Source organism: Haemaphysalis longicornis, unplaced genomic scaffold, assembly GCF_048455015.1.
Source record: "Haemaphysalis longicornis isolate Haplotype H1 unplaced genomic scaffold, Haemaphysalis longicornis Haplotype H1 scaffold_3, whole genome shotgun sequence".
NCBI lineage: Eukaryota > Metazoa > Arthropoda > Arachnida > Ixodida > Ixodidae > Haemaphysalis > Haemaphysalis longicornis.
In genome coordinates, this window is record NW_027526335.1 from 177,965,944 (window position 1) to 177,978,138 (window position 12,195).

The following is a 12,195-nucleotide window of genomic DNA, read 5'->3' on the forward strand; positions in this document are numbered from 1 at the left end:
ATAGTGCGTTTTCGTGGTCTGCAATGGCATCACCGAAACCTACCGCTCTGCAGCCGATTGGGAAGACTTGTTGACCATTAGTGAACCTAGATGACGCCACCATGCCGTGGCAAGCCGTTTTCGCCCTTTGGTTTGTTTTTACCGTATTTAAATCTGGCTTGTTCTCGTTCAGCGAGAAAATAATCGTTTCGTGAAACATTGGGCTCACTAGACAAATATGGTCACGTAATACACCATTGCTTGCGTCAATCGGCCAGTATCATCTCAGACAACCCCAAAGTCCCGTAGTCCAGTGTAGCTAAGCATAGTGCGCGCAGTACGAACACCAGCACGCATCGGTACTTACAGATTCAAAGATTTTATTTCCTCAGAAGTACGAAGAGGCATGCTGGGGCTAAAGGCTACAAAGCCTGACAGAGGCCCCAGCCCCCTTTGGTACAGTACAATGATGATGCTTCTATGTTTACATGTGATTTCGTAACTTCCACTGTTTGCCCCACCATTATTACGGCTTTAAAATAATGTACCCTAAATTTAAGCGCAAATAGCTCGTTCGGAAAGCTTATAAGCTCTGCCTACTTTGCGTTTTCTTTTGCCGCCCTCCGCCGATCGCAGAGCCGGCTGGTATGGCATCATAGGTTTTGTTGCGGAAAATGAGCTAGTGCGTCGCATGGCCATTCCCTTATTTCCTAGCTATGTAGCTTATTTGAGCGACGTTTACTTTAAAAGTGGCGTCAGTACAATTCTAACGAGCCAATCCTTTGAAAGAAGTAAACCTGTATTTTCTCTTTATGGCTTCATTTATGGATACAGCTGTGTTATGGTTGATTTGACGGATCTTGCTGCAGGAAACGAGTCCCGGTCGTTGTCGCTTGAACGGTTTATGTGACGGTGTAAGAATAATTATTTCTTACACCGTGGTTTGCGTACTCTAGGATCTTGCGAGAGAGAAGAGTTTGAGTTTGGTGCGCTCAAGGGGTGTTCACGCATTTGCAGCTCGAGTCTAACTGGAGTTTTGAAGTTCTTATTTTATTACTCATGTACTCCGCTTTGTTAATATATATAGTTATATACATATTATTCACTTCCGTTCATCATATCAACAACATCTCGAATTCGTCACACTGGTCACAATCTCCGAAACTTTTAACACCATCTCCATGCTGATCCCCCTGCCAAACCAGCCACAGACCGGGGATTTGGTTCCAAACTGACGCCGCACATCCGAAAAATACTTTACTCATTACAACTCGCGATAATACATTTGTCCTGTTGATTTTTATACGTATAAAACTACAACCTTAAATCTTTAATAAAATGTGCCTCTTGTAAGAGAATACTCTTCTGTTCGATTGATTGATTGATTGTTGGGTTTAACGCGCCGACGCAACGCAGGCGATGAGGCGCGCCGTAGTGGAGGGCTCCGGATTAATTTCGACCACCTGGGGATCTTTAACGTGCGCCGAAATCTCGTATGCAAGGGCGTTTTTGCTTTTCGCCTCCATCAGAAAAGCGGCCGCCGCGGCCGGGAATCGAACCCGCGACCTCGTGCTCAGCAGCGCAAAATACTCTTCTGTTCAATGACATTTGCAGGCTGACGAGGCACATGGATTACTTGTGAATTTGTAATCTACCATTTATCGAACAATACTAAATATTCCGCCTGATAAAATTCGTCATATAATCTAGACATCAAGCCAAGAAATTTGTTTCTAGAAACTGTAAATTTATGACTGATCGCACAGCATAACGTGGGCCCCGAAAAATTAGGCATAATAAAGCGGAATCGTCATCATCATCATCGTAATCATCATCATCATCATTGGGGCCCCAAGGACGCAGTAGCCCCGGGCCCCCAAGTTTCCTAATCCGGCACTGTGCGTGCGCTGTTGGTACTGCGCGCACTATGCTTGGTTTAGCTGCACAGTACTGCGGGGCTTTGGGGTTGTCTCAGACGATACTGGCCGATTGACGCAAGCAACGGTGCCTTACGTGACCGTATTTGTCGAGCGAGCCCTATGTTTCACGAAATGATTATTTTCTCCCTGAACAAAAACAAGCCTGGTTTAAATACCGTAAAAAATAAACCATGGACAGAAGACGGCTTGCCGCGGTATGGTGGCACCACCTAGGTTCACTAACGATAAACATGGCTTCCCAATCTGCTGCAGAGCGATTGGTTACATTGCAGACCACAAAAACACACTATTTAGCGGGAAAATCAAAATTTTAACTTGAATTCACTAATTTCTCAGGGAATAAAACATCGTTTGCATCCGGACAAGCGCTGGGGGCACTATAAAACACGAAATCTTTCGAATAACACGAACTTGTATTGTGTCGTCATGGCCCCTTTAAAGATCACCCAATTGGAGCGAATGTTACCTGTTTTCAGGCATTTCATCCGCAATAAAAGCTGTGACAGGGCAGTTTGTCTGGCAGAGTAGCAAAGGCACAGGGCTGCCAAATCAAAACTTTGCCCTACAAAGTGCGGTGGCTAAGGCATCGTGCTGCTGGGACAAGGACGCGGGTTTGATTTCCGGCCGCGGCGGCCGGTTTTCTGACAGAGACAGAAAGCAAACACACCCGTCTGTTCGCGATTTCACGTGGTCAAAATAAATCACGACCCCTCTACTACGGCGCGCCTCATTGCCTGTGTCAACGTTTATAGATCCTGTGTCGCGTCGGCACGTAAACCTCTAAATCAATCAATCAATTCTGACTAGTTAAAACTGGGAAGCGTTGCCTATCTGTAGATGGCAAAAAGAAACGATCAGGAAAAATCTGCGCAGAAAAAGTTAGGAAGGTAGCATAAACGATGGCTCAACGAAAAACTCAGACACGCTTAAAATATCGGGCATATCCGGGCTACGAGAAGATAAATGAAAGTTTCTGTGACCCTAATCAGATCCGTTAGATTTACAAACCAACAAAAGGGAATATAGCTCGGCAAACATTCTCCTCCGAGAAAAACGTTGATTGCTTTTAAGAAACCACATTTGCACCTGTAAAGAAATAAAAAAACGTTTGCAAAACATTGGTTTAAATATTTTTAGCGCAAATTAAAACCAAAGGTGATACACAAGAAAGGAGACAGGACAAGCGCTAATTGACTTATTTTCTTCGTTATTAATAAAGCCAATTACGGTTGCAGCACTTGGTTCCCAATCGGCTCACTTGACCAGTTGTTTTGGGATATTGAATATGTTCCTGTGAAAATGTACCTACTGCATTTGCTTCTACAGCATAAATAACAATTACAACTCGCCTTTTATTGATTCCAAGCAGGTGGTTGACCATTGCAGGCTTTCCCGCAGTTTCAGCCGCATAATACGTGTTCGGGTATGTTTTAAATATAGGGGTACTTTATGCTTTAAATATAGAGCTATAGGGGATCTCGCACTGGGGAAAAATAAACGGCCCTTGGAACGGGAGCAGCTGAAGGCAAGCGCACTGTGCAGCGCTTGCTTTGCCTTTTTCCTATCTTAAGTACAGCTTGTTTCTCGTTGTAATGTCGATAAACTGTAAAGCTCTTGTTACTAGAGCGTAATATTAGAGTGAAGTAAGATTTAGCACTTTAGCAGTACAACGCGCAACACCTTTGTCTATAACACTCAGTTCAACTTCAACTAGTTACATCTCAAAACTGTGGACTCAACTTTTCACAATAAAACGTTGAGGCCAAAATACTTCAGAATGGCACAATAGTTTTCTTCAAATGCTTTTCAGCCGAGGCAAGATAAGGATATAAGTACGAAACCTGTGTTATAGACAAGCGTGTTGCCCTCTGTACGTGTTGTGGTATTTCACAGGCGCCTTTCCAAGCAAGGAGTAGCAGACGACGCGGCGAGACGCCGGCCACAGCAAGCCGAGTCAGTAGCCGCGCCAGCATGTGCTCAAGCCGCGTTTTCACGCCGTGCGTGCAGGCGCGCGCGCGAAAGTTTCTTTTGTTTACAATGAATTTGTATCGACACAGTTGTAGTTCGTTGAGGCCCTCTCGCTAATTTGGTCCGTTAGTATCAACGAATACTTGGGGAAGTCAGCAACTCGTCGGGAAAGCGGCAAACCCCATCTGGCTATCGTGTAAGTGAACTTTGTCGTCGATGTAAGCATTGCGGGATAAACGGCCGACGCAGTAAGTTTTGACTGGCGCGGTACTCGCGCAAATCTAGCGTGAAACAGATTATGTTTCAGTCCGAGAAAAACGTGTCAGCACAAATAACACGTCGTAGTGACGAAGGGGATACATGCGTCGTCGGGCTGTTGTAAACGCGCCTACCGCTCGGCGCTGTATCTCTAACCCTTTCTTTGCAAGTTCGAAAAAGGGCTGGGCTTACGTTACGTAACATGTCACAGCGAAGGGGAGATAACCCCACGTGGTTGCATCTTGATTACGCCGCTGTCAGCTGGAAAATTTTTACCTGACAATGTCAGCGTTACTAAGCGCTACTCAGCCGCGCGTCATTCACGAAACGCGCACTTCATGCCTTGCTCCGATGTGTGGTAGCTTCGTTGTCACGACGTTATTTAGACGCGCGAATAAACTCAGAGCGTTGCGAATTCTATCTCGTTCTCAGGTTAATATTGACGCTCGTTGAAGGAGTGCAAAAACCGCGTCCTGCGCTCGTTTTTTTAGAAAAATTTGTACAAAGCCAATAAGTTTGCCCATCGTGATTTCAGTGTGTGCAAGGCATATATTTAGCGTAACTTCCCGAGGCCTTGCATGTACCACGCCGCACCGCAGGTGCCATTTGTGCTAGTTCGTGCCCCTGTTTGCGCTTATGTAGAGTCGAAAGCTTCATGACAGTGACACTGGAGCGCGTGCCACTGGGTAGATGCAGCGTGCGCTAGCGAGAGGCTGTGCACCGTCATACTTGGTAGAATCGGCGGACGCGCCCCTTAATAACGCTTGATCGTGCAGTTGTCTGCTGGGGCGATTACGTCACAATATCTGTAAATGATTGCACGGAGGCCACAAGAAACTAATACTGTTTTGATTGTCTGTTCAGGCAGCAGAAGACGGTGGTATCCCAAAAACGCTCTTTTTACTCGGAAAGCTGAAGATATGCGCTTGCTTGTTTGTGTGTGGAACGTGTATGCGCCACTCTGCACAAATGCAAGCATTAAAATAGTTTGTGTTTATCAACCCTCAAACAAATGTAGCCAGGTTTGTGATAAAAATCACAGCTGCCCAACCAAGTTAGAAAAGCCCTTTATTACCTCGAATCCAGAAAGTACAACGCAGATATTGTGCGCTAAGCAACATGAATAAAAAATGAAATATTCATTTAACCCAGCAGAAAAAATCAGTAACATTTTCTAGCTTGTTTTGGTTGGCACACCAATAGTGGGTAGCACTTCCGCGAGCCTGAATTGCAGCAGCCGTCCTTTTGGGCAGTGATACAAAAAGAGCAGCGCTAAAGGAGTTGTCTTGCCGCAGGCGTTCCCACTCTTGTTCTGCTGCTCTCAAAGCTCGTCAGCGTTGGCCTGGTGAAGTGGCCGTCGGTATAACTGCACTTTCATGCTTCCCCAAACGTTTCCCAGAGGGTTCCCAACGTGTGTATGGTAACAAGTCATCGCTCACGATATTACAATAGCGCTCTGCCGTGAGGTGACCCTCGATGTGAACCAACGACCCAAGTCCATCACGGGAAACCACCTTCAAACGTTCACTTAAATATGACCGCTTGTGGCGATGTCTTGTATGTTCTCTGGATGATGCTTGGAAAGTAAAAAGCGTTGTTACAGCATAAAAGGGAAAACCAATCCCAGTGTTTTGCTTTGTGTGATTATCAAAAAATTGTGCAAGTGTTTTCTCGAACATTTCGCACAGTTTGCATGGTTGTTAAATTCACTTTTGGTTTGCCAGCCGCCAGACATGTTTCCGTTGATAGAGCTTGGTGCAGAATGTCGACTCATTGACGAATATTACCTTTTACACTGTTCTGTGGTTCATGTCTCATGTTCTCAGGCAAACTGCAGTCTCTTGGCTTTGAGGATCTCGGTGAGGAGCGGCTTTTGTGCGGCCATGCGACTTGTGAAGCCTGCCTCGTGCAGGCACCGCCACAGTGGGCATTCATGGGCCTGAACGCAAGTCGTCTCTCGAATTTTCTTCGCGCACGCAAAGCCGCTCAACACAGCGGCAACAACAATTCGCTGATCATCCACCTTGCTTCTCGTTCGAGGTTAGCATGGACAGGGAGTGTCACAAATCCTGCCTTTATTCTGGTACGCCTGTATTATTCTGTTTACTCTCTTCGGTGGTTGACCACTCATCCCAGCAATGCATCTTTCCGAATATTCCTTCAAAGAAAGTTCGGCTATGTGTCGTCGGTCTTCTGGGCACGTGGGCCATGTTGTGGGTGCTTGAACCGGGTGCCGAGCAGGCTGAGAAGTTGGATTTATGTAGAAAAACTGCCACCTTATATCAAGCATCTTTCTTACGAACATTGATAAACACCAACAACCGCACTGCTTCCAATTCGTCAAGAACAGCGCACTAAAACCCTCTCCTTTCCACCTTTTTGTGGGCTTTCACTCCAAAAAAATATGCGCTGAAAAGGTGTAGCAGAAAGATTGTTTCTTTTGCAGTGCGTTTTAGAGATAAAAAAAATCCTTATCCACACGAACCCGTATTTCCAAATATTGGGACATAAGCGGGCAACCGCTGGAGCAAGTGTTATCGGGGGGTGCTCTCATTAGAGCCCGCTGCATGTCCCGGCGACACGAGCTCCAGTGTTTACGGTCATAAAGCTTTCGACAGTACAACTGAGCGGTGTACCTGTGTCTCCAATGGATCAGTGTGTCTGCCAGCTAAAAGTGCTTTGCTGCAAAGCCAGCTCACCGGTGAACACACTGTAGCTCTCAATTGAATGTAGATATCTTGGGGGCAAAAATATTGTAATTGGGCTCCGAGACGACTCTGAGTCTACACAGAGTTTAATTTACTTGTCTTAATTAGTTGATTAAACTTTTATGAATATCCATGTGCTCTCAATACATGGGCTTCTACAAAATGAGTGTAATAGTAATTGCAGAAAGCTGGAACTAATCAAAATAAATTGTGTGACGGGCTGCTCAAACGATGACATAACTGGAGGAAGTTTTATCTCATCAGGTGTCATAGGTGTACAAATACCGTGAAGCTGCTGCTCCTAAGCCATTTCAACAGTATCATTGTGCCACCAGGAAACAATTGTTTGCCGGGATAAAACTGCAGTCCTTTGAGATTTCATTAAGCTAACAAACTGAGAAGTATGCCTAATTGCAAATATTTTGTTTCTGCACTCGTTTGAACTGCCCTTACTTATTTGGGTTCGCTGAACCATTGTCACACCATGGATTGGGAGCACCTTTTTTTTTTTTTTTTTGATGGTTATGTTTGGGGCTTTTGGTTCTTGTTGTGTTTTGATGGCACTTGAATGTAGTCTCGGAGTAGCCAAACTATTGGAAGCAGAAATCGAGTGAGGGCACCGTGTGACATGGAGTTGATTAGGTGACCCATTATTTATTTATTTATTTATACAGGTACTTATATCGCCCTCACGGGCTTTATTGTAGGGGGGAAAACAAGCAAAGGAATACAGTACAGTCAATATAACAAAAAATGGTTGCGGATAAAAGGCTGTATAGTTGAAACAACAAAGTGTTGACTTACACTGTCATAAATAAGGCATCACATTGCAAATACAAAGCAGAAACGCAAAAAAAGAAGAGTGCTATCGGTTACACAGGGCATTAAAATAAAATAAAAATAAAATAAAAAGCAATTAGTACGGAACGCATCAGAAATGTACAGTAGGGATTAGGTCAACAAAAAAATTGTGCAAATTTCTAACAAAAGATGAGGGAGGCGCAGAGACAATTTCCTCTGGCAAGCCGTTCCACTCATGCGTGGTCCTTGGAAAAAAGGCGTATTTGAATGCGTTGATCCTGGACGCGTATTCACGCAGTTTTAAAGAATGGTCAGTACGGGGTGACACATAGGTAGGTGGTCTTATATACTGATCCTTGTCGATGCCTGTTCTGTTCATGAATATGCTGTAAAATAGGGACAGTCGTAGGTATTTTCGCCGGTCAGCTAACAGAGGCCATTGTAATCCTGAACGAATGTCAGCTGATCTTACGGTGAAGTTATAATTGCTTGCCACAAAGCGTGCTGCTCGTGCCTGTACACGCTCTAGGGCTTCTATATTTGATTTTGTTGAGGGGTCCCAGGCACTGCAAGCATATTCCAATATGGGACGCACATTGGATATGTATAGTGTTTCTTTCAACTTAGTTGGTGCCTGTCTAAAATTGCGCCTCAAAAAATTTAGCACGCGACTAGCCTTTAATGTTAAGTAATTAATGTGAGCGTTCCAAGACAGGTTGGCAGAAAAAATGATCCCTAGATATTTATATTCTTATGCAACCGGCAAAGTAGCCCCGGCCATGAAGTAATTTGAAATCCGAGGCTGTTTTTTGTTCGTAAACTTCACCAATGTACACTTCGACACATTTAATGTCAATCTCCATGAATCACACCAAGAAACTATAGAGTTCAAGTCATTCTGCAATTGAACGGTGTCCGCTTCAAAGGTAATGTTATTGTAAATGCAGCAATCGTCAGCGTACAATCGAACACGGCTAGAGAGATTGTCAGAGATATCATTTATAAAAATAAGAAAAAGCAGGGGCCTCAAAACTGACCCCTGCGGCACTCCTGACAATACACCGACGCTTGATGAGCACACACCGTCAAGAATCACGCACTGCTGTCTTTCAGAAAGGTACGCTTCGATCCACATGAGAAGGGCATTAGGTATACCTAGACAACAAAGCTTTTGCAACAACAACACATGTGACACGGAATCAAATGCCTTCTGGAAATCCAGAAATATACAGTCAACCTGAAAGCCTGAGTTAATAGAAGCTGCAATGTCGTGCGTAAACTCGACCAATTGTGTATCGCACGAAAAACCCGCCCTGAAACCGTGTTGCAATGGGGAAAAGAAGTTATTACTTTGTAGATGATTCATTAAGTTTGTGTAAATGATATGTTCGAGTGTCTTGCAGCACACGCTTGTCAGAGAAATAGGCCTGTAGTTACACTTTTTTGTTTTATCTCCGCTTTTATATACTGGAGTTATGTTGGCATTTTTCCAATCAGCTGGTAAAACGCATTGTTCAAGCGACGTTTTGTACACGAGTGTTAAAAAAGGGGCGATAGACACTGCGCAGTTTTTCAAGACGAAGTTGGATATACAATCAGGACCAGGAGCAGAGTGAACATTTATTTTTTCCAACAAGAGCACGACACCGCGTTCGGAAATTTCTATGTCGTTCATTTGCGGGAGCGCGCCAACATTCTGGCATACACTACGTGTGTTAACTGGCTGCGAGAACACAGACTGAAAGTATGTATTGAAACTCTCAGCTTTGGCTTCCGTGTTAGAATCGTAATTTATCCCGTCTATGGTGTCAGGTATAGTGGGTCTAGAATTACTTTTATTTTTCACGTATTTCCACACTTCCTTAGGGTTGGTTTTAAGTTTCTCGCCTAGATGACAAAGGTACATTTCTTGTGCTCTGCGCATAGCTTTTGTCACCATTTTGCCTATCGCCTTCGTTCTTGAAAGCAACGCAGGATCAGGCATGCGGCAATACTTTCGATACAACCGATTCTTTCTATTTATCTTTGATCGGAGTTCCCTACTGAGCCATGGCTTATCATTGCGTCGCCTGGCCGAAATGATACGCGAAGGAATGAAAGTTTCGGTCAAGGACAATATCTTTGTTTTGAAGAAATTCCACTGCACATTCATGTCTAACGATGAACTATGCGATTGGAACTCAGGAAAAAATGCATCTAGTTCACGCGACAGTGATGGGTAGTCACCTTTTTCATAAGAGAATTATTCTCAGGTGATTCATAGAATGCAAACAATCGGCAGGTTTCTTTCTTCTCCTGTATGTTCTGACAATGTCCCAAGTGCTGGGCGCATTGGTGAAGGTACTTTTTTTAACTCCACCTCGAGCAAGGGATGTCTTCTGTGTAACTTTACACTTGAAGCAAAAGGTCTCTTATTGGTGTTGCACCTGCCTGGCGGTAATATTGTGTGTTCTTAAAGTTGGTGCGAGGTGTTAACAGTTTCTTCTGGTGCCTTCCTCTTCAGCCAGATTTATATGAACAGTAAGGAGGAGGCAGGCCAAGTTACACGGTTATTTTTGGTTGATGGTGATAAAAAAAATCTGTACACCACTTAAAAGAGTACTGACACGAAATTTTCGTGTTACGTTTTTTTCGCTGCTATACGTGCCTACCAGCCCACTAATCATAGAATGACACATTAGACGGTCGAGCGCAGCGTAAACATTCATTTACGGCGTCGTTTATTTGTATCGGTTTCGACAAAACGAACGCCGAGCGGCCGCCATGACAGGAGGTATCACGTGATGTCACCATTCTTGCAGTATCGCTGCCGCTCTGGACGCACTCGCGAGCACCGGCCTAGGTCTTCACCATCCCTACGCGCCCGGGCAGCATGACGTCAGTCCCAAAACCATAACGTGTGCACACGCCGGAGCAGTGTGCACCAACCGCAGCCAGCGCGTCGGCGTCATCACGGGAGCCCCTACGTCGGCAGTTTGGGGCAAGTAGCAGATGATGTCATGTCGGCCCGCTCTGGGCTTTCTCGTGCGGGTGAAGATTAAAATGGATTTTAAATATGTTACGCCAAACGGTTGCTGTTGAAACTTGCTGGGAGATATCTCCTGATAAAAAGGAAGCATTTTACATACATGATAGAAACAGCGCAAGAGACAGGATCCTTACCTTACCGCACGATTCTTACAGAGCAGAAGATCCTTACAGACTCGCCCAGCTTCGCACACTTGTTCAACATTTTGCATAGTTATCTCAGCTTTGAAATTTCGTGTCGGTATGGGTCGATAATATTACAAAGTTTGCTCTTACTAAACACTGGAGTGACATGCCTGAGGCGCGAACAACCTGTGGCATGCAGAACATCATGTTAATTTGGTTCTTCGTATTGTGTGAGCAGAATAGCTCAGCAGGCTGAAGCCTGAAACTTGGAATGAGTGAGACATTCATCGTTTAACAGCAAACACAAGGTGTTATGGCTAAGTACTTCGCGACTTACTGCAGGGGTTCACGCAACTCACGTGGCTCGGAGACTGATGTCATGGCACCGGCAGTGATCAGAAATTGGTGCTGGCAGCGGCAGGTTGTCACCACTCCCAAGAGTGGAACTCTTGATGAAAACAAGGGCACATCAGCAGGAACGTAGCTGACAGCAATGGCAGAAATTGCACTAGAAGTTGGGATTCATGTTGCAGTGAAGGCGGCAGTAAAGGATCTGCGCGATGGTGGGTCCAAAGACATTCTAGCAGCTCGTCCATCGCCTCGCCTGATCTAAATTCTTTGAAGATGCAGCCATGGGGATGCCCCTCCTGATTGGTGCAATAAGTGAGGCTCTGAAGGGCTGTATGGGTATGCTGAGGTAGAAACTGTTGCCGTTATGCCGGCTGGGACATCGTTTGGCAGCGTGAATGGTAGGACAAAGTGTGCGCAGTGTTTTATAATTCACGCTGAAATTGTGACATTATGAATAATGGCAGGCCTTTCACTCCTGGTTCAAAAGTACCGAAACCGAGACCGTCGTCAGGTTCTATTTGATAATTTATTATGCAATCACATACTAAAGTGCTGTGTATGGAAAGGAAGAAAAAATAACAAGTCAGTACTTTTTTCAGCTGTTTTACATGTGACATTTTTTTGGTAGTATAAAAATCCAGTATAATTCGTAACTTTGTGGGTGTTGATGTTTAGAACAGATGAGGAAAATAAAATGCTGCAACCACGTTGCAAAATTCTGGGGGAGGAATCCAGACCCTGTTGCTTGCAACGCGGCGCGATTGTAAACATGAATGGCATACCTGCCAGGTTTCCCAAATTTTCCGCGAGATTCCTGAATTTTCATGGTTTTTTACGATTGTACGACCGAAACAAAAATCTCCCGAAAACGCACCCGTCTTTGGCCAAACCTTTTCCCCAGTCTGGCCACAATGCGCCGGAGGTATACCTGACAATGCACCCAAATCTCCAGAAAGCTTAGATGGAATTTTTGAGGCTGCAGGCGTTTGACATTCCTCCAAATGTGCTTTAAGAGGAGCGAGCTGATGTCCAGTGGA

General features: G+C 44.8%; 1 long non-coding RNA gene across 1 annotated transcript; it reads left to right on the forward strand.

Annotated features, from left to right (window-relative positions):
- Window positions 1-3,868: 3,868 nt before the first annotated feature.
- Window positions 3,869-10,798, forward strand: LOC144173581 (uncharacterized). The gene is made up of 3 exons (XR_013323326.1): window positions 3,869-4,083; window positions 5,972-6,185; window positions 10,456-10,798. It is a non-coding gene; the product is annotated as an uncharacterized LOC144173581 (long non-coding RNA).
- Window positions 10,799-12,195: the final 1,397 nt, after the last annotated feature.